Here is a 23894-nt window from a genome sequence, read left to right as displayed (position 1 = left end):
TCTAAAAATGGGTATTGAGGAGTGAAAGTTTAATCATACCCTGTCTCCTTCCTGGTCATTACCACCAACAATCATCCCAATTCCTACCATCTTTATGGGTTCACACTACTCCAAAAGTCCATTTAGTAAGCAAAGAAATTAAAGTACATATATATGAATATACATATACACATTCCTATGTGCCTAAACACATCTTCATTCATATAAATATTAGTCATTCCCCACTTCACACCAAGCAGAGAAAGAAATATGTTTTCACCAATGTACAGTGACTAAGGATATCCCTTGCTGTTCCCTATCCTTTTTCTATCACATATCTTTTCAAAGCAATCAATTTGAGCCTAAAACTTAGATTATCCCTGTAACTATACCCTTCATCTCTCTGAACAAGTTGTTGAAGTGTTCTGGCAGCTGTTTTTTTTTTTTTTTTTTTTTTCTGTATTCTATCTTTATAAATTATTTGTGAGGTTTGAAACTCTACCAAATCAGAGAATTTAAGCAAGCAGGAATAAATGAATAATGGATTAGTGTGGTCATGATAGCCAGCCTTATGAAGTATCCTATGTTGTCTGCAGTGTGCATACTGTTTGAATGGGCACTGTAGGTGTTGACCTATACGTATACACAATAGCTCAGGCATGGTAAAATCAGTGAACATTAGAGAATGTACAATTCTTTTTACTTCACTATTCTTTGTAAAGCAAAACATTTTCTGATGTTTCAAAATACTTTAGTCTGGAAATGTTTGATGATCTTGTACTCTATTGATTTTGTACTCAATAATCACCCCTAGGAATGCTATTTCATTTACATGTCACACATCTATTTTGACTTTCATATCTATATTTTTGCGCTGCGATGGACTGGCCAAGGTGTACCCCTCCTCTTGTCTATTGACAGGTTGAGATAGGCACCAGCAGCCCTCGTGACCCCACCTGAGATAAAGCGTGACGGAAAATAGATGGATGGATGGATATCTATATTTTCTTATTAATTTCCAAATAGCCTTAGCATACTTTTATTTCAGATTCAAGGACAATTTGTCATTGTCAAACCAGTTTTTAGCTTCCCAATTTCTGATGTCCCATTATCCAAAAGCTACTGTAAATTCTCACCTGTAACAAAAATAATTGTATAACCTGTAAACAAAACATAATTGAATTCATTTAAGTAGAGAATAAAGAGCACTGGTCCCAATACTGATCCCTGGGGGACACCTGAAGTAATGTCCAAGCATGAGGACTGCTAATCAATCACCAGGTCTAGACGGTGTCAGCCGCAGACCTGAAGGCCTGTCCAGAGCAGCTCTGTGGGATTCTACAGCACCTCTTCACCTTTAGCCTGGCCCCAGGAGACGATTCGTATGTTCTGGAAGCCCTTCTGCCTAATTCTAGTTCCAAGGAGAGCTTAGCCAACAATCCTCAATTTAGACCTGTTGACCTGTCATTCCAAATCATGAACATCCTAAAAAGACTTCTGTTTTATCATCCGAGCAAGTGCACAAGCAGCTATCAGGACCCCCTGCAGTTTGCTTACTGCCATTGAATTATATTGAAGTTGCCTTCATACACCTGCTTCAACAAACCCACTGCCATTTAGACACTGCAGGCAGCACTGTGAGTATCATGTTCTTTGATGTATCCAGTATATTAAATATGATTCAGTCTTTCTTACTTTGTCAAAAACTCTAGAGGAATCAGTTGGAGACATGAACAGTTTCTTGGATCAAAGACAAGTTGACCACAGTTTGTCAAACTGAAGGGTCGACTTTCTAATGAAGTAGTCAGCAGCACAGGAGCATCACAGGGGATGCTACTTTCACCATTCTTTTTTCTTTGTACTCCTCTGACTGCCAGAACAAGAGAGTCTCCTGTCACCTGCCGAAATACTTGATTTTGCAGGCCGGTGAATCAGAGATGGACCAGAAGCTGAGTGCAAGAAGCTACAGTAGTGAACCACTTTGTGTCAAACAATTATCTGATCCTGAATTTTAACTAAACATGGGAGATTATGGTAGATTTTAAAAGAAACGGGAACTAAGTGAAACCCATGAATATCATGGGAGATGAATTGGGGGTGATGGAGGTCAATACATACCTTGATGGTCCCCGGGACAACAGACTCATCTAAAGACACAACTGTCAAGCTGTATACAAGAGGGGACAGAGCAGACTTCCAAAGGAAGCTTAGATCATTGAGTGTTTGCATTAAGATGCTAAATATCTTCTATACGTCTATTTTGTAAAGTATGATATCTTTTGCCATTGTCTGCTCGGCAAACAGATAAGAACAAAGCCCTTAAAAAAAGCTCAACAAGCTGATAAAAATAGGTCTACTCTGTTCTAGGAACTTCTCTAATACCTTTGGAGATTAATTCACAAAGGAGAATTCTTCATAAAGTGAAGAACATTATGGACATAGTGAGCATCCTTTTCAGAAGACTGTTGGTCAACAGAATTTCTTCAGTCAAAGAATGCTACAGAAGATCTGCCCTGCCTACAGGTATCAACATCTGCAACAATCTCCCGTTTTCACAGTTTGTTGCCTGTCTCTTGAATAGCTAGTCATCCACTCCAGAACCGCCTCTCTTTATACAGTAATATTCTAAATTCCTGATTAATATATTATGCTCAATTGTGTTAAATGCTTCTTTGCGATCAACAAACAGACCAATTGCAATCTTTCTTTTGTGAGTGCAGCAAGCGATTTCTCTATTCCAGGACTACCAAGGCTGTGGATCTGTGTGATCTACTGTAGATCCTTTCTGACTTTGAGAAAGCAGTTTGTGTTTTTCAATAAAGTTCTTCTGTCTGCTAGTAAAGAGTTTTCTTCTAAAATCTTGAAAAACTGTGGAATCAATCTCTGTCCTCCAGTCTCTAGTTTTTATCATGCTACAATTTTTTATTTTGCTTAGAAATGTGCTCATTTAAAAGGAGAGGTTGATATGAGTCAGTGGTTTAACTGTTGCTTAAATGACTCTTTTGACTGTAGTCATTCCAGTGGATTTCTTTTTAGATTTACCAACAACAGCAATGATCTCTCCCTCTTCTCTTTCACTGCTGTAAGAAACACTGGATGGATTTTTGGTTGTTTGTACTCAATCATGTTGTCTTTTATCCCACAATCTGCAACTATCATTTAATTTTTTAACCACTACAGAAATATCATCAGTAATGGTATTGTTTCTCATGAAATATTGTAAATAACTATTTCTTTGGATCTTTTTCCAACAACATATTTTAATGCATTCCATGTTTTTGATGTTGTCTTTTATTCTTGTGTAATAGTTCAATATGAAATTCCTATCTGCATTTGCTTAAAATGTTGATTAAATTGTTGCTATATGTTGTATATCTTTTTTTTGTCTCGGTGATACTTTACTTCAGGGAATTCTCTATATAGCATTTTGGTCTTTTTACAGGCATTCCTTAATTTTGTGATTCATGAGATATGAGAATATTTAAATAGTGTGATATGTCTTTTTTTAATGGATAGTGTTTATTATGGGTATCTTTAAAAAAAATAATATATATATATATATATATATATATATATATATATATATATATATATATATATATATATATATATATATATATATATATATATATATATAGGTGCGTTTCATAATCTCTGTGTTTTTCTCCTGGACTATTGAGTCCCACTTTTAACGATGCAGATCTTTTCTAAATGCATTTACTGACTCGCCTGTTCTTACGTTTTGTTATTGTTGGATGCTTTCTTCAACTGCTTTCCTGTAACAGGCGCTATAAGCTACAAACACTGGAAAATGGTCACTGATATCATTGATAAATGAGTGGATTATCGAACAAGCATCTGCTAAGAGGCTTTCTCAGATACCGAAGATTGGGACTTGTGAGTGATTGGCAAATGATAAATGAAAACTACTCAGTTAGTTGCATTAAACTTCTAAAATAAAGATTGCACACATACACACAAAAAAATATAGTCCAAGCATTTATTCAGTCCAAATGCAAGTCTTCCACAAGCTCTGTCAAGCTCTTTCTACAGATAGGCCTCATTGCAATGACATAAGTGAAAAAGCTATATTAAATTTTTGTAAAACTGGGCTAAAAAAAACAACAAAATTCTTTATAAAGTAAATTCCCTTTACTTTGAGGAAAAATGATTGAAAAATAAGACACCAAGTGCAACTGACATGAAGACAAAAAAAAAACAGAAAGCAGGGAAAGGAAAAAAGGTATAAGAGTAAGATGAATAAAGGAAAATTCAGAGGCACTGCCTCTGTGATTATTTGTGTCCCATACTTTACCCTCTTGGCAAAAGACTCAATCAAATTCTCCTCATTCTTGCCCATGCATTAGCTTAGCAAGCAGAGACCTTCCTTTCCTTCCTCAATTAAATGCCCACCCGCACATAATTAACGACTGTTTTGTCTACAGATCAATAATGGCACTGTTCATTAAAAGTCCCTTTGCCTACTCAAAGATCCCTTAGCTTAGTTTACTGTCACATCTGAGGAGGGGCCCGAGCTTAACAGAATTCACATTTAGTTTGATGTCCATGGCTTGTACAAGGTAGTAAAGTAAGCCAAAGCAGTGGTGAAAGATCAAAGAAATACATGCATATCTTGTGAATAGACTCTAACCACTAATGGCAACTTAAAATCCATTCAGATCCAAGAGCCCCTTACTGGTTCTTTATACACTAAGATCACTAACTAGCAGTAAAATAGTCAAGGGATCCATTATGTTCTATAAAACCAGCAAACAACAAAGACTTATTTCATGCCATGTCAATGATTTTTGAGAACTGATTACTTTATTCTGTATAAGTGTTTTCTCAAAGGAGAGACTCTAAAATGTATTAAATAAAAAGCACCAGAAACTGATCATGCATAACATAATGATTGCTTTCCTACATTTTTTTGCTGCTATAAAATCTGTATCAATGCACTCACTGTGACACCTGAATTGAGTTCTGTGACACCAAGATGCTATGGTACAAGATCTTTTAAGGCGCCAGCTGGTAGTTTTTTGTTTATTTTTTAATAAGTTTGTTTGAGGTACTCTCTCTTAAAGCTCCTTATACTGTATAATACTTTTGACCCTGAGCTTGTACTACCACACAAATGAGTGGTGGTATTCTATGGATGTGTAGAACTGTTACATCTACATCATGTTATTATGTAAAAAGATTCTCACAGAAAAAAAAAATCATGTTTTCACAATACAGTATCATGTCATTTTATTACTTTTTATGTTTAAACTATGTTATATCTCATTACTTATATTAATATTTATATGTATGAGCTTCCATAAGGGACATTAATCTGAATTTGCTCTCATTTAAACTACTAAAATCTTATACACACTACATGAAACTACTGTACGTAAACAACGCAATAAATGTTTCTTTGCCTTCAGAAATTCTTTAAAAGGTATAACATTTTGGCCAATTTATAAATGTATTATGATCATACACACATACAAATTGATCACAAACCTTCAAACTGCTGTCCTCCTATTCAAAAAGGGCCAAAAAAATAATTTTAAAAGCTCCACCAAAAACACAATAAATATGAAACATCATCAGGGGTGGGTGTTGCAGTAAGCTATACAAAGGCTTCCAGGTAGAATATCAGAAAAGTTTGAACGGTAAATTCTCCTTAAAGTACTGTGGAGAGTGTCAACATTCAAATAGTCAAGTATTCCTGGATGCGAAGCATCTTCAAACTTGGAAAAAAGGTCCAATGGATTGTTTTTTTTTTTTTTTCAAGTACTTTTTTTACTTTTTATTTTTTGATTTTCTGTGTTTGACATTATTCTGTAAATAATGCAAAATTACTGCATGTATACTTGTTCATGGTTTTGTCACAGCCTGTCAAAATTAATAATAGATTATAAATATGTTATATTGGTCAAACAAAGAGAAAGTACATTGTAAAAACATGATAGTATATTGTAAAAGCATAAAGAATATGGGTAGATCACTGAAGCTTTACAAAATGATATAGCTGTGCTATTCTTTTGTTGGATGCCATTCTTTTTGTGTATATTTCCATAGATGACATTTGTCAGACAAACACCTTGTTTAACCTTGCTCTAAGAAGACATTTGCCATTAAATGGTAATCTGTTAAAGTAGCATCCTCCTATAAACCTTGGGTTCCAAACCCTATCCATTGATTTGCCTTCTTTTAACATACTTCAACACCCAGTGAGTGATCCTCATATGGTAATGAAAAATAAACAAACATAATGTTTCAAACCCAGCCACATTATCTGTTCTTTTGCAGTTTTGTACAGCAGCTTGCATGGTCATACTTTTCAAATATAGTAGTTGATGATTAATGATAAATACAGACGATCTTAATGGTCTGTTGTAGAGCTCAACCGGTACAGGTTTTTAAGGTTATTGCTGATAGCGATTATTTTGACATCAGTCTCCATTTTGTGCTGCCATCTTCTTTAGGCCTATATAGCTTTTTCTTCCTTTATTTATGTGATTAAAAAGGACACAATGATAACAAATGTTAAATACAGGTTATTTAAAAAATATAAACATTTGCTAACAAATTAAAGGAAATATTAACAAAGGATAGCAAAGTGGGGGATTGTCTCGGCATGGATGCTGATTGTGCACATGTATAGGCTAATCCAAGCAATTACTGCTCAATACTGATCCACAAAAAAGCAAAAACAAATATAGGCCAAAAATTTCAGCTGGCCAATGTATCGGTCCATCTCTAGCCTGTAACTATTACAGCACATCCAGCCCACCCACTTCACATATGATTCAGCTTTAGAGATGATTTGACACAGTTATCTCTGTCTATTCATTCTTAAAGTAACTAAAATCCTATATTTTTCATTCTTTTATTTGTCTAACGTTGAAACTATAACCCATGAATCAGTAGTATAAAGTTAGGCCTGATTAGCATTCTGCAAGCCCTTATACAGTACCAGAAACTACTTTGTTGCCTATGACTACCACCAGCACTGGCAGATCCAAAAACAAAAGGTCTGCCTGTTATTTCTTAAAAGACATAGATCGATACACAGCAAGAAGAGTTAGATTTTGTTAGAGTATGCCTTACTGCCAGCCAGCTGTCAAAACCAAAACACCAAATGATTGGACAAACCCAGACTTCAATCTTGAGGATACTGAACGAATATAAATCCACACACACACACACACACACACACATATATATATATATATATATATATATATATATATATATATATATATATATATATATATATATATATATATATATATATACACTATATTGCCAAAAGTATTTGCTCACCCATCCAAATTATTGGAATCAGGTGTTCCAATCACTTCCATGGCCACAGGTGTATAAATTCAAGCACCTAGGCATGCAGACTGTTTTTACAAACATTTGTGAAAGAATGGGTCGCTCTCAGGAGCTCAGTGAATTCCAGCGTGGAACTGTGATAGGATGCCACCTGTGCAACAAATCCAGTCGTGAAATTTCCTCGCTCCTAAATATTCCACAGTCAACTGTCAGCTGTATTATAAGAAAATGGAAGTGTTTGGGAACGACAGCAACTCAGCCACGAAGTGGTAGGCCACGTAAACTGACGGAGCGGGGTCAGCGGATGCTGACGCGCATAGTGCGAAGAGGTCGCCAACTTTCTGCAGAGTCAATCACTACAGACCTCCAAACTTCATGTGGCCTTCAGATTAGCTCAAGAACAGTGCGCAGAGAGCTTCATGGAATGGGTTTCCATGGTCGAGCAGCTGCATCCAAGCCATACATCACCAAGTGCAATGCAAAGCGTCGGATGCGGTGGTGTAAAGCACGCCGCCACTGGACTCTAGAGCAGTGGAGACGCGTTCTCTGGAGTGACGAATCGCGCTTCTCCATCTGGCAATCTGATGGACGGGTCTGGGTTTGGCGGTTGCCAGGAGAACGGTACTTGTCTGACTGCATTGTGCCAAGTGTAAAGTTTGGTGGAGGGGGGATTATGGTGTGGGGTTGTTTTTCAGGAGCTGGGCTTGGCCCCTTAGTTCCAGTGAAAGGAACTCTGAATGCTTCAGCATACCAAGACATTTTGGACAATTCCATGCTCCCAACTTTGTGGGAACAGTTTGGAGCTGGCCCCTTCCTCTTCCAACATGACTGTGCACCAGTGCACAAAGCAAGGTCCATAAAGACATGGATGACAGAGTCTGGTGTGGATGAACTTGACTGGCCTGCACAGAGTCCTGACCTCAACCCGATAGAACACCTTTGGGATGAATTAGAGCGGAGACTGAGAGCCAGGCCTTCTCGTCCAACATCAGTGTGCGACCTCACAAATGCGCTTCTGGAAGAATGGTCAAAAATTCCCATAAACACACTCCTAAACCTTGTGGACAGCCTTCCCAGAAGAGTTGAAGCTGTTCTAGCTGCAAAGGGTGGACCGACGTCATATTGAACCCTATGGATTAGGAACGGGATGTCACTTAAGCTCATATGTGAGTCAAGGCAGGTGAGCAAATACTTTTGGCAATATAGTGTATATATATATATATATATATATATATATATATATATATATATATATATATATATGTATATATATATATGTATATATTTATTTATTATTTTTATTTTTTTTCCCTACTTGAATGATTGGTATATGCTATGCTGTTGCCTTTCAGCTTTCCCATCTGTCACTGAATCATGACGTCTCTGGAGCTGGATAACAGGGTTTAAACAAACAGCAGTCCCGTACTTGTCAATGTTTTATTGTTTTTTTTTTATTAGAAATGCTGAGCACTATCTTAAAACTACAGAATGACATTAGCAAGATTTTTGTCCCTATTCTGGCAAGAAATCTGTGGCCATTTACCAATGTATCCACATTTCCTTCATAGATCTTATCTTTGTGACTTTGTATATATTTTACCTCCAATTTACCCAGACCCTTCATGAAAGGTAACATTTTAAGATATAATTTCTTTAAAAGTTTCATTTGAATGATATCTTTTTACATTAACTCTATATGTGCCGTCTTTAAGCTTGGTATTTTTTTAGACTTCATGGCACTTTCAAAGATGTGAGCATTGAAAGGAATCAGTAAAATTAATGCAGAAAAAAACTAAATCTTCTTGAAGTGAGAAAAAAACACACACATTACTTCGGGCGAGACATTGGTATGCATCGAGGTCCCCCCCCCCCCCCTTGGTACCATAATGATTGACAAAACATAACCAACCCTAAATCTAACCTAAACTATATTCACACCTTAGTTTTTAACCGAACCCCACCCCAAGGATAGAACCTTTCCTGATGGGGACTTGTCGTTGGTCCCCACAAGTACCAATAAGCCCCCGAAATGTAGCACATTCCTGGAAAAACCTCCCCACAAGGTAACAAAAACATGGCCAAACACTCCCACACACACATATATACACCCATGGACTGAATTAAATTGGCAAACATCTCATAAAAACAAAAAATATTTTCTTCAGCTGCCTGTAATGTTCTGACCAAATTTTTCAGAGCCAATTTAGAACCCTTTCATCCATGGTCAGTCTTGCTGTTGATGGATTCTCTTGAGTAACATCTGGCATTCTCTAAGCAGTGTGCATCTCCTCATTCACTCTTGCTCATAAGCTGGTGTAAAATTGCCCCTTTGAAACAGCTCCACAGTGGATTCCTTATTCGTTTTTTTTTTGTTTTTTTTCACACTGCACAAAACACCATAACATAAGTTTGTTCTGTCTGTTTCTTTAAACTGATGAATGTGGCAGAATGGCTTTAAATTCCCCAGCTCCCAATGCTATGATGTGTGCCAGTCTCTTGGATTCTGAGACATGCAAGCACTGAAGAATGAGAAAATAAATTGATAAAGTTCATGTTTTATAGACATTGGACGTGGAAAAGTTAATGAAGGCATAACTGTATTCACACATTAAAGTATTGCCCTACTTTAAAATGAGGCATATAGCACATTAGCTGGTGTAGACATAGAATTATTATAGCCTAAGAAATGTTCCACAATCCATTATGCTCATATGTTATGTGTGAGTACTTAAATTTTGGGTACTTAATCTGGATTTTGACTTGTAATGCCTCAGAGATTTTCTGATCTGAAGCAAACAATCATATTTACTTCTAGGTTAAGACTTCAAATACAAATAATAAAAAAAAAGAAAAAAATTGAAAGTCATCATATTTAGCTGGATAATTTAATGCAAAAAAACACAGCAACTATAACCACATCTCTCAAACAGTAGTTGTTGCAGTTTTACAAAATAACTCTGCTACTAAAGGAAGGAAAATGGAGATGGCAAATTATCATCCTTAGCCAACAGAAGGTCTCCTGATGTCCGTCATGTGGCTTGGGAACTATAACAGGTCAGTGCAAGTGTAACGAGTTCTAGTGATCAAAGCTTGCGTGTGTATGAAGTACCAACCTCTCTCAGTGTGCACAGTAAGTCTGGTTTTGATCAGTGCTGAAGGATTTAAAGCAAGTAATACTTCATCCTGGCTTGGTACCAGTGACACACTTTCACCCAGTTCCAACTCTTTGAACTGTTATTCCTCTCTGGGGTAAAGAAAAAGCACAATCATTTCTTCTTAAAAATGTTTTTTTTATATATCCCTTGGGTTATATTTTTGTAGTCTAATATATACAGTTTTCTTATTTAAATCCAATGAAAAGAATATTAGGCATGTGAATTGTTGCAAGTGCAACAAAAAAGAGATAACCTGACAGTGATAGGAATATTTGAGATCTGAAGTGACCCTGTCGTGTTAAAAAAAGATGCAGTATCTAGGCACTTAAATGTGCAAAAAAGGAAAAAAAAAGAAATGTTATATGGCTAAATTTGCACATATTTAAGACAATAAGGATATTTGGCATTCTTAATTAACATGACTTAATTTCAGTTACTTTGTTCTTATAGTTTATTTGATTTTCATTTCATATTTGATTTCAATTTTTTTTCTGTTAAATTGAAAAATAAGTCATATCATATTTTTTGAAGACCAATATTTTTAATGGTAAATGTATATTTCTTTATAAAATTAATGCCTCCCGAGTAATGTAGAAACAAGTAGCCAAAACGCAAATGGAGAAAAAGCAAAAGCCATTAATTTAGAAAAAGAAAATTATTTGTATTTTATTGCAAAATGTACACTCTGTGATCTAAATGAGGTTTTAAAACTTTTATTTTTTGTAAAAAATCTGGGAAATCTGACCTGACTGCATTTGCAAATGGTGGAGGATGAAAACCTTTAGCTAATTTATATGGTGGCTTTGTTTGATTCAGTGCAGGCTTTTAAAATGTGTCTCAGCCAATAAGCTGCATGGCCTGAAGCATCTGGTCACTTATGCAGATTGGGTTGGATGTAAGGCAGTTGCATTTATGCTCATGTGCAGTAACAAAAATGCCAAAAAACATGTTATGTTTTGCAATGCTTTTTTCCCCAAAGTTTGTTCAGTAATAGAAGCCCTGTCCCTAAAATGAAACATGTAGCCTTTCCCCATTACAGAAATCGGAGGGAACCTGAACCTGAGTAGTGAGCAGACTCAGACACGAGCCGTGGTTAGATGTCTTAATTCAAAGTGTTTTAAGTGGAGCAGCATGCTAAGATTACGCAGTAAGATAGGTACACAGTACCAACGATTTGGAATGAGGTTGGTGAAAAATAAATATGCCACATTCCATCTTTAAGGCATAACTAACGACTCAACTTCATAGCAATGTATGTTTAATGTACTGAATAACCACTGTATGAATACCTGTATCTTGCTACATCTATTAATCTTGTTGCTATTGTTTTACCTAGCTAATCTAGTGTAACCAAAATAATTAAATTGTGGTGTATCTTTTATACAACTGTATGCTGTACATATTATAAGGATATATGGCAAATCTCCAGTACTCCAGGCCTAAACAGTACTATCCAGCACTAATAAAAAATTGTAAACGCTGGTAAAAGCTTCAAATAGTTTGCTTAGTATTTCCCTTTCACGCAGCCAGTTGTGAATACTTGTATACTGTACATTATGTATCGTATATCATGTATCATGCATCGTATCCTGAAAGATGTCTGGACTAAATAAACAAATAAATAACTAAAGATTTCTAATTTTTACACCTTAACCAAATGGAGACTTTTGTCCAGGGGGCAGCTTGTACCTGGATGCCTGGTTGCCCGACCTCTCCACAGTTTACAGCTTGTGACCTATTTGCAGATTTTTTTTAAATCAGTTCAAATAAACCAATTTCCTTTGACAAAAAACACTTTCTGTACATTCAAGTGGCTGTATTCGATGTAGGTGAATGAGGTAAAATTGGATAAAAGTTGTGACCAGGGACTGTGCTAGTCATTTGGGGGCCTTGCACACAAATACTGTATTGGGGCACCAACTGGGAAAGAACGATAATGCAGTGTTTTATTGTTACCTTCTTTTTCTTTTTTTTTAAAACTTCTCAATATTAATGTTTTGAGAATGCTTTAATATATAAAAGGATAATTAAAATCTCTACCTAAAAAACAAAAAAATATGATTAATTTGGAAAAAAAAACAAAAAAAAAAACAGCACCTATACACAACAAAACTATTTTACCTATCATGGAGGAAAATTTATAAACTCAACAAATTTTAGGAGGGATTAAAATGAGAAAACAAAAAGTACAATGAATAAAATGCAGCATTACATTGCGGAATACAGAACTGAAGCTCCTTCTTAAGTGCTGTCAGAATAAAGCTGTTAGTAAAGCCCTTACAACACTTACTCTGTAAAGATGAAGTGACTGCACCACCAATCACTTCATCAAGAGCTGTATAAAGTCCACCACCCCCTCCTGTTTCAAAATAAAATCAAACAAACCCTGTTGGCACCCAATGTTATTTCTTTTCTTATTTCTCTTTTTTTTTGAGGTTTTTACGGCACTAGTGGCAAATTTGTTTATACAGTGGGCTAAATCGCAAGGGATATGAGAGAGGGGGAGAGACATGCGGCAAAGGACCACAGGCTGGATTCGAATCCTGGTCGGCCACGTTGAGGATTAAGGACTCGTACAGCGGTCTTTGCCCTCTGTCACAAATTACTTCTTTCCTACTGTACTGTTAGGCCTGGAGATAAACTAGTATATCTAAATAGAAGAGTTGCCAGTTAGGGTGTAAAAGTCTCCTAAGTATGAGTTTTAGACCTAAGCCACCTGTCTGCATCTAAGCTGTTTTGACTCTTGTTCTTCACAAAAGAAGGAGAGAATGAAACTCTTTGTCCTGTCAAGTTATTGTCATTTTAGAATAAAAGACACACAAAGAACAGGTGCTGAAGCCAAACTTACTGTTTCTGCAAAGACTCATAATGCATCTTTGCATGATGTTTCCATGCTTATCGGAATGCTGTTATGTTGAAAAAACTACTACAGTGTTGCTAGTCCAACTAAGAAAAAAGACATTTTAGAGTGCTGGGACTAAAATATGCTGCCTCTCCGACAATGGGCTTTTAATGTTGAAGTGCATATATGTAGTATTAGATATACTTGATGTACATACTGTGCTTATATTTGTATCTGCACACATAATGCAGACAATGGCTGTGTATTATGTGGGCTTTGAGCTTTATGTAGTACTTTTCATTGTGTAAAATAAATGTTATTCTTATGGTGAAGTCATACTGTTTATGGTTTTCTAGGCTGAAATAGTGACTGATAAGACAAGATAAGATAAGAAAGGAAAATAAAAGATAAGATAAAATAGGATACTATACAATTTGTCACTGGGCTGGTTTCTTTCTTGGTTAGAGTAATGGTCTGGTATAGGCCATACAAATGAATGGCAGTCATTGACAAGTCCCAAACAAAACATGGAAAATGATGGTTGTGGATGTGTGTGCATGTGTGTGGGTGTGTGAGAGAAAGAGAGAGCAAAGAACAGAGTGAGGACGTGTAGTATATTTACGTTTGCTTGCTTTTCAATATAGTAAAGAATAATACATCTATTTCTTCTGGATTTCTCCACTTTTAAAAACCCCTGAGTCAGTTAGCTTGCTGGCCCCACAGACTCCTCTTAATATGTCTGGTCTGATGTCAGGACTTTGACTCAGAGTTCATATAAAACCGAAGGATCCAATCTCAAGATTATGCATGTTTGATTTTGTTTACACCATCTGCTCTCATATGTAATTGAATGTACTGCATGGTATAATCTGATAGATCCGGTGGGGGAAGTTGTAATATTTCCCAGCTGCTTGTTCGGTGTGTGTGTGTGTGTGTGTGTGTGTGTGTATCTAAAATAATCCAAATGGCCTGTCGATATTCTGAAAAAATAAGTCAAGCCTTGTGGAGAATTCTACTTACTTGGCAGAGATTCAATACACAAAATGTATTTTGTAATGAAAACACGAGGAGATTGGGGTTTTGCCATTGCAAGTAAATATTGAATGCTGTGTAACTGCAAATAAGTAAGCTCCTTTGCTTGCAATCTTTAGATATGCTTTTAAAACCCACCTCTCCTCTTTGGTATCTGATCTGGTACAATTTGTTTATTTAATTTTTTCCCTTGCTGTGTTGCTGCTATGTTTATTTGGAAGCTATGAATGTTTTAATACTTTTAATTATTACATTTTTTATATGCTCATTTATTTTAATAATTTCTGTTTTTGAGTTGCCTGATCAGTGAATATTCTTTTTAAAGTTTATACTGTTTTTAAACCTACATAAAGTTTTAAGGTTTGAAAAAAAAAAAAAATGGCCATCTGGCAATGAAAAGAAAAGCACAACAAAGTAGATCAAATGTTTCTGCGTAACTCTTAGCAGAGAAGAGGCATAAAAGTAATAAATAAAAAAAACTGAAAAATAGGATGCCAAGATAAAATAAAATAAAAGAAACTTGGTTAGAACAGGGTTTTCCGTACCCAGAAGCATACTCCAATACGCAAAATGGCTAAAAGTTTTTGACTGTCTCTCTTATATAAACATCAACTTCACTGTATCTATATTGTTGTTGTTTTTTTCTGACCCCCTTTCTCACAATAGCAGCTTTAACTAACTCGTTAATATTTACCGCCAAGTTTAGGGATGACTTCGTAATTAGATAAGAAAACCAGGATAGCAACTCCCCCTTTCATTCATAACAATGGTGTTTCATAAGGTCTAGGCCAAGATTCTATCTTTGCAAATGAAGTTTCTCCACAGTAAACTTTATACACATGCAGCCATTGAAGGCATCTAATTGGACCATTTGGTGTTGCCAAACAGACCAATTGACACACCTGGCAATTTAGTTTTTTTTACTAGTGCCACTGAACTATCAAAAAAGGCTTCTAATCTATGGTTAAAGGTCAGATCCCACCCGTTGCGAACAAGCTTTTTAATCTTCGATTCAATTTTTTTCCATTTCACACTGACTGTGTATAGACTAGCAGATTTTTTTTTTCGCTTCTGCCTTTGTGCTATACACAAATTAAAACAATTTCCCACATTTGACTTGGACAGATTATGAAATGTTATTAAAAAACAAACACAAAACAAAAACACAGGCACAGCTATAAAGCAAAGCCCCACTTAACGAATCTGTGCAGCATCTCAAACCAGAACAGATAGTGAATGTTCATATGCTATATTTTTTTGAGGCTCAAAGACAGACAGACAGACAGACAGACAGACAGACAGACAGACAGACAGACAGACAGACAGACAGACATTGATTTTGATTATTAATCTCACAGTGGAGAGATTCACTTTTCAGTGAATAGACAAAAGAAGGAAAAGGTGCATGTGGTATATTCAGTGCTTCCACATATATATATATATATATATATATATATATATATATATATATATATATATATATATATATATATATATATATATATATATATATATATATATATATATATATATATATATATATGTATATAACAGCTGGAGTCTCTTCTTCAACAGGATTATTGCACAGGTTATTGCACAGAGTATTACTAACCAGTGCAATAATCCTATTTTAGGATCAATATTTTATTATATCAATTTATTTATTTTTTTTGTTTTGTTTTTTTCGAGATTGATAAACTGCGCTTCCTGTCCCTCATTGTTTTTTTTGAGAGGATCACTACTTTATCCGATTTCTGACTTCCTGAATTCCTATCATGAGAAAACTATTCTTTTGTTGTGTTTCATTCATTGTTTTTGCACGAGTCTGTCCCGCTTACTATAAATGACTGTGTGACTCCAAAACTGGCGGCTTCCCTGTGTGATTAACAGATTTTATTTTGTATTTCCCCCATAAAGTTGAAGTGTTTTACTTTGTAAGCACGTCTCTCTTCCTGTCAGACCCTTGAAATTGCCACTGAATTGCTGCGTAGTCCGACTAAAACAGAGCTATCTCAGTCGCAGCTACGTAAGCCCCTTTGGATAAAAATGGTGTCAGTGTGATCATCACCCTTGACTTTTAATGAGCACTAAACGCCACAACCTCATCCGACACGATTTTCTGTCGGATCGGACACATAATTGGATTCTGGTGTGTTCTGGCCTTAATGCATAATAATGCCAGAGTGCATTTTGCAGGTTGATGTTCAGCTTTCCTCTGATCTAATAATAAATATAGTTTACAAAATATACCTTGTGGTAATTCCAATTTTAGAAATAATTTTTTCTTTTATGTAATGTTATTTATTATGTCACAAGAATCCCTGTTAAAGCCTTACATTGTACCTTTACAATTATCTTTATATACAATATTATAATAAAATACTGTTGTGTGACACGAATATAGGTAAGGAATTCTGAGGAGCAGTAGTGAGATAGGATTAATATTTGTTTCACAATATTATAGTAAAATATAGTAAAATAGTTTTAAACATAATTTCCAGCTTTGAATAAAATGGCAAAGAGCTACTGTTTAATTAGCATAATTTAGCAAGTGATTAAAAGTGTACTCTATATTGCACTCTATACAGCAAATACAGTTTCTGAGTATTTATGCTGTTATTTTAAGTTCTGTTCTGTTAAAACTCTACACAAAAAAGAACACATGAAATAGACATTGATTAGCCTATAGGGGTTGTTATTTTAGATTGATAAATTAATTGATCTTCTAACAAATTTGGATTTTTGTCAAAAAAAAAAAAAAAAAAGAAAGAAAAATGGTACAAGATTACAAAGCACCCTGCTAAGTTATGACCAGTCGACTGGCCCCCACAACGTATTGTATCCCAGGTAAATTGGCCTTACATTTCACAAAGATGTGACAAATCATTGGCCTCACATCCAAACACACTCATAAACACCACCCCTTATGCCGCCCCACATATATTTTGCCTTGCCTGCCTCACAAACTGGCTTATTCTATGATGGCAATTGAGAATTGATTACCTAGGATGTAATGCTGTCATATAAATACGTTGTGAATGCAATCAAATGCTGCAATTAAACTCTCCCCAGACTTGACTGCAAGTAAATCTTAAACACCTTAAAGAGAATGTTATATTTCAACATATTGTATTTTGTTTAGTTTAGTTGTATTAGTTCCAGATTTCTGAAATTGGACATGCAATCTTAGAGCCTATCACCCTGTTCTGTGTGATACATAATAAAAAAGTGTAAAATTTGTTGCGCCAACTGAACAATTAAACAGCAAAATTACAATGCTCTTATTTTTCAGAGGGCAAATCATGCATGGAACTATAGAACAGCTAAATAGAGATCGATAATCTGCAAGTTAGATTAGTAATGGTTTTCCTGTCACCTTTTTCCCCAAAGTACTCAACTGACAGTGGTGTATGCAAACAACAGACTCACCGTTCCTTAGCCCAATGACCTTGCTGCCACTCTGCCTGAGTGATGGCTCTCAGGTCCTTCAGTATGCCTCTACATTGCCATTCAGAATTACTCCTGCTCCAACACTCTGTCAAGTCTAAAAAGAGATAAACAAAACATACCTGAGGGGAAACTTCTTTAATTTTTCTCAGATAAACTGTATAAATTCCCAAGTTAGTTTTTAATGGAAGTGTTAAGGGGCGGGTGAGTGGTTGGAGGAGGGAAAGGAGGGGAGGCAATCTGCTAATGGAATGTGTAGAAAAATGGTTGGATGAAAAGGTATAATAAAATAGGTGGGGGAAAAAAAGACTTTCGATCAGTCAAGAGAAAATAAGAGTGAGTTATTTGGTGGCCTGTAAAGTGGTTTAAAACAAACAATATCCTTAACTGCTTTCCTCCTGCAATACAAGGTAGACAGAGGTATGCTTCAGGAAGGATGAGAATAAAGAAGAGGTGGAGTCTGCAATCTTTATTTAATTACCTGCTTCATCTTCGCAGCCCTAACACACCCTTATACTAGCGATCCCTTGAGATGGCATTGTAGCAGTCTGACTGTTAATTTATATCTAAATAGAGTCCGAGCACACAAACTTTGTCAGAATAATTGTGTTAAAAAAAAAAAAAAAACTCCCTGTTTCTCAGTTATGTTTTGAGTCAAACAGAAACTGTTTAAGCACATGGAACTCAGGATTTTAGGCCTTGTAATTCAGTGGGACATAAAGGAATGTCCTGATTAGCTAGAATAAAGGTCCTTTTAATGTTGTTTTAGCATGCAAATTCCTAATAAAGGACAATTGCCCATTATAAAATAACATAACGGTTGTGGAGTATAAAGATCATCAGGATTACTTTGCTGATTAGAAAAATAAATAAACATAAATACATGCTATTTTATGAACAGTCATATGAGTCCAAGAAGAAATTAAAGAGTTTTTTGCCTTTTCTTTTTACATAACAGAATAAAAATCTTTTGAGATCACTGTAAATTAAATTGTTTCCAGAATGCTATTATGTAGAGAGCGTGGTCATTTATAGCCTCAAACAACCAGGTCAAGTATCGACAATAAAGACAATGATAACACTGAGGCTGCTGGGTTCACCAATAATGTTATGGCCTGTTAAACAATGAAGTAAATCATAGCATAACAGAAACCTAGGAACATGTTCTATAGGGAATATGATCATTGGCGTACCACATTAAAAGAATATGGAAGATTCCCAGTGATAGTTGAGGTTACAAAATAAGTCTAGGCATAAGGACATTTTTCCTAAACACAGGACAGTGTCTATAATCGTTTGTGTTTACGCTTTCAATTCTCTGATTACAAAGCAAATATACATTTTTATGCAACGAATTTGACCAGACAGTAACCAATTTGTGTATGCAGCAAGTGTGGAGCTCACTTAAATCTCACAAACTCTTATATAAAAGCAACAGCTACAAATTTAACTCCTTCTGGCTAGTAAATAGGTTACTTGTACTTGCCTGGTCTCATTCCTGCACTGTTTGCCAACCAGTTGCCAGGTCACTGATGGTAGCAAACATTTAACATTCCTGTTCAGAAGAAAAGCGACAACTTACAAGTGACACACCATCAGCCATCCTATACAAGGCTTTTTCGTGCAACTCCTGACTGCTATATTTGGAGCGATACAAATAACAACCAACAAATCAAAAAGCTGCAGCCATTAGCAAAAAAATATATATATATAGGATTTAGGAAAAATTAAAAACATATTATTTTTAAAAATGCTTTTATATTGTAGCCTGAGAAAAACATTTTTTTTCTTTCTCCAGTAGATCCTCAGAATTAATGCAAAGCACTTTCTGGCTGATTTGAATAAAACCAGTGGTCTTAAACCCCAGTCCATAAGTTAAATAACAATGAGTTAAACAATAAAATGAAATAAAAGCAGAATTAAGGAAGTAAAGATAAAAGCATGATAGAATTAGATAGTAAAACAAATGTAACAGTTGGAGCACAAATTTAAACTAATGGTACATCAGTCAAAGGCATTTCTATACAAATTGTTTTTAACTTTGACTTGAAAGTACTGGAGCACTTTTACAGTCTTCTGGAAGTTTGTTCAAGATGCACGTAATTGAGTATATGAAATAAATGATACTTCACCATACTTGATTCTAACTCTGCATGTAAAAAGTAGGCTTGAACTGGAAGACATAAGTGTTCAAATCTAAAATGTATTTAGGTACAGATCTATTAAGTGAGATATGAGCTATAGGATATGAACTATGGGAGCCAGTGTAAGGACTTCAGAACAAGGCTGATGCATTCTTCTTTCTTAGTTCTAGGGAGAACAGGGGAAGCATAGTTTTGGATTACCTGTAGTTCTCTGATGGACTTTTTAGGCAAACCCATGAAGACACTGTAACAGCAATCAATTCTACAAAAGATAAAAGCAAAAACGAGTTTTTCTGGGTCCTACTTGATCAGATCTAAGTCTATCGTGACAGCAACATTTCAGCCATATTCGGTGGTTTTTAGCTGTAGTAGCTGAAGCTGTGGGCTAATTCTGGATCTCTCCTCCTTTGGTGCAAAGCTTATTGCCTGAATAGTTTTCTTTATTAAGCTGGAGAATATTATGCCACATCCATAGTTATCTGGTAATATTGTTATGTAAAGCAATGTCTTTTTATTTATTTATTTTTGTTTTTTGTGTGTCCTGTTTTGTCAATATAGCTCTAGGAATAGATGTCCCACAGCTAGATGAAAGCCCAACAGCTTTGCTTTCAAAAGGTGACTATTATGACTGCCATGAAAAAGACAATAATAAAAAAATAAGGCTCCACTTCATACTTGTATATAAACCTTTATTGAAAGTTATTTAGAGATGGAAGATGGAAAGGGATAGGAGAAAGAAAGAGAGTGGACCTGAAAAAGGTCGAGCCCCCAGTGGGGACCACACAGTGCCAGAGGCCTAGGTCTGGCACGGCAGACAACAGGAATGAGACAGCACCCATTGAAGTACCCTATCACCTAGAGAATCTTTAGGGAGTGAGCAGACACAGGCACCTGTCACTGGTGGGGAGCATAAAAAGTGGAAGGAGGCAGGCCCTGCTCATACTTGTGGCCTAGGATGTTCACTAGGTGGGACAGGGGAGGCAAACGCCCACCCTGACAAGTAGACAGAGACAACTTTACATTCATCCAGTCACAGTCACACATCCCACCCTTACACCCATACGGACGTATGCAAGTGTCAAGTATGGCATGCCAGCCATACTTGGCTCAGGTACCAGACACCCCTCAGTGTCCCCTCCGACTGCAGGCATAGGCCATGTGCAGGGTCAAGGCAAACCCACACAACAAGGTGACATGCATATGGGCACTGCAATTGTATCCCACCTGCCATACAACCGCACCAGTCAGCCACCCTTAAACATCAGCTGAACTGAAACCTTTCCCTCCTAATTTAAACACCAGGACCATCTCTCTCATGGGATATGAAGAGTTTAGTCAACATACTGTAATCTTCAAAATGAACCAGATTCTGGAAGAGGATTCCTCCCTATCAAGAATTGACTTTCGTTCTTACTCTCCATTCAGTACTCGGTCATTCATACCCTCAGCCTCTCTTAACATCAGGGTGTAAGTTGTACAATGCCCACCAAGCTACAATTGGCTTACATCCAAATGATGTCTACACTTGGTTGAAAAGTGAGGGGTAAAAAGCCATAATTTTCAGATCATTTTCATCATCTATAACTGGACTGAAGTGGGACAAAATGGTTGGTCAATTTTTAACAACTTTTTCAGCACTAAATCAAGACTATGACGGATTGACCAGATTTGGCCTAAAAACCATTGTCTAAATGACGTCTGATGTTTGGGGGGTGGGTTCTCCCTCGCTACCCTGGCAGCTATTCGCTCAAAAAGTATGTACAAAACTAAGTTTAACCCTGTTCCATCAATTTGATTTTCAGAATGACAAATTATGTGTCTTACAATACCTGATACATTCTAATGATGAATTCTTCTTAACAAAGTTAACAGATTTTTTTTTTTTTTCTGGTCAAACAACATGTCTTATAATATCAGGAAGGTTGTACCATTCTTTAGATCTAAAAGTAGCATTAATTAAACTGGCAAAGGCTTAAGACTAGAGACAATAAATCTTGTTATTTTTCTACCATTAAGGACAGCTCAGTTTTTAAAATAGGACAGGTAATATAAAAGAATCTAAGATCTGTAAATAACCACATTTCATCCTGGATTACATTATTGAATTAATCATGTACAACCCCTGAGAGCACATGGCAGGGTCTTTTCTGGAACATCCATCTTAAATCCCAGGCAGCTTCTTTACCTCCCAGTGTGTATATTTTTGCTGCATACTGAGGCTCTTAGGGTTTTTCTACTTATTCCCAGGAGACAAGAGTCTATTTATATATGATCTTAAAACAGGATAGTCTAACGCACCTTACATCCAAACTCCACCCTTAAAGCAGAATCAGTTTTTGGTAGTTGACACACAACCAGTTGAAGTCCAATCTAATCTTTTAATCACTTCAGTTACTTCATGTCTCCGGGTAAGATGGGCCAAGCAATTGGTGGGGATGAAATATCTTCTGCAGAGATATGATACGATCCTGGAACACATAAGGAAAAACACACACAAACTAACAAGCTCACTTATACACACCGTGCCACTCCAACCCCACCCCCAGAGTGCTATGGCAAAGCCTCATGTATCTTTGGGTATTAACAGATCAGCGCTGAGCAGCAGCCACCCTGCTTTTAAGTCTTTTCTTGAGGTAGTGCTTCAGAAGCCTTCTGCAGTGAAGGATAAACGCACAGCAATCCCCCAGGCCCAGTGCCTCCTCAACCCTACTCAGTTCTGTCTTTGCTGTGCCCTCTTTCTCCTCCATTCCTCACTTATCCCCACTTTCCTTCAATTCCTCATTATTTCTATCCCACTTCTTTTCCTAAGCATTTCACGCTTTTTGGTACATTCTTTGTTCATACCTTTCCTTTGCTATTTTCGTGTCTCTTTATCCATTTTACCCTCCAGTTTTGCGTCTTTGATTCTTTTCTCTCATTTTCCAGTCTTTCACTCGACCTCAGTAATGAACAAGTCTTAAAGCCCATCACCAAAAAAAGGGACATGTTACATTAGAACTTTCTAAGCATGAACAAGGGCTTAATTATAAGACTCCTACCTCTCAACATAGTATTCTCTGCAACTTATAGATGCTTACTTTCTAGATTCACTGCCCTTCAAATTTTAAGTAAATAGCCCCTAAAGCTTAAATTGTAGGATCAGAATTTACTTTGTGATCTAATGTGAAATACCAAATAAAAACTGACCTTTCAGTGTATCTGATGCAGCAGTAAACCACTTTAAAATGGAAAAAAAAAAATTAGATAATTTTCCACTTTTATGATGTTTTTATCCATACTTGGTTTTATTCTGTCTTTACTTTCCTTTATTTTACTGTTTAATTAATGTAAAGCAGTTTGAATAGTCTTTGTACCCATCGTGCTATATAAATAAATTGCTAAGCCTTGTCTTGCCTTAAGAATATAAAATCATATAGAGGTGGTCACAGAATTTGAGACCATAATAAGGAGGCATATATATGTGAATATATTAATGCTGTTTGCATTACTCTAAACAGTTTTCACATAATAAAAGGAATCAGAGATACAAATAAATTAAACTACATCAATGTTTTTTTCTCCTTTATCATTTTTTTCAGCTTTTAGCTGAAGTGAATTGGTATATTTTTTCTGTATATAAAATATTGATTTATTCATTTATCTAAAGATATCTATCTTGTACTTTAAGTGAATGTTCGACTCATATTTTTTAACAAACTACTTTTTACTTTTTCACAGGTACAGTCCAGATCTGGTGTTCCCTGATGTCTTCAATTATATTGATTATTTACTAATATTCTCTAACAATATTTTGAATTTTTAATACAACACCTACATTTATAAAGAGACTGAATTACAGAATGTAATTGGGTAACATTTACAGCAAGGATTGCTAGTTTATTTATCTGGATTTGATTTAGGAGCATTAACATTAGCAGGGTAGATGTTAATGCACGCCACAAGTTGATTTTATTTGTAATAAGAATT

General features: G+C 35.9%; 1 protein-coding gene across 3 annotated transcripts in view; it reads right to left on the bottom strand.

Moving 5' to 3' along the window:
* Positions 1–23894, bottom strand: part of LOC119796177 (cadherin-22) — a 226656-nt gene that overhangs the window by 154894 nt on the left and 47868 nt on the right. For 2 of the 3 annotated variants that reach the window (XM_038304725.1, XM_038304645.1), the window contains exon 2: positions 17767–17881. The exons of the other annotated variant lie outside the window; for it this stretch is intronic. The gene's annotated coding sequence lies outside the window, so the exon portion shown is untranslated. The remainder of the gene's footprint in view (positions 1–17766; positions 17882–23894) is intronic. 3 annotated transcript variants of the gene reach the window in all.

This window comes from Cyprinodon tularosa, unplaced genomic scaffold (assembly GCF_016077235.1).
Source record: "Cyprinodon tularosa strain WSP-4 unplaced genomic scaffold, ASM1607723v1 ctg10, whole genome shotgun sequence".
NCBI lineage: Eukaryota > Metazoa > Chordata > Actinopteri > Cyprinodontiformes > Cyprinodontidae > Cyprinodon > Cyprinodon tularosa.
The sequence above is the reverse complement of the archived record's forward strand: the minus strand, read 5'-3'. Positions and strand labels throughout refer to the sequence as shown.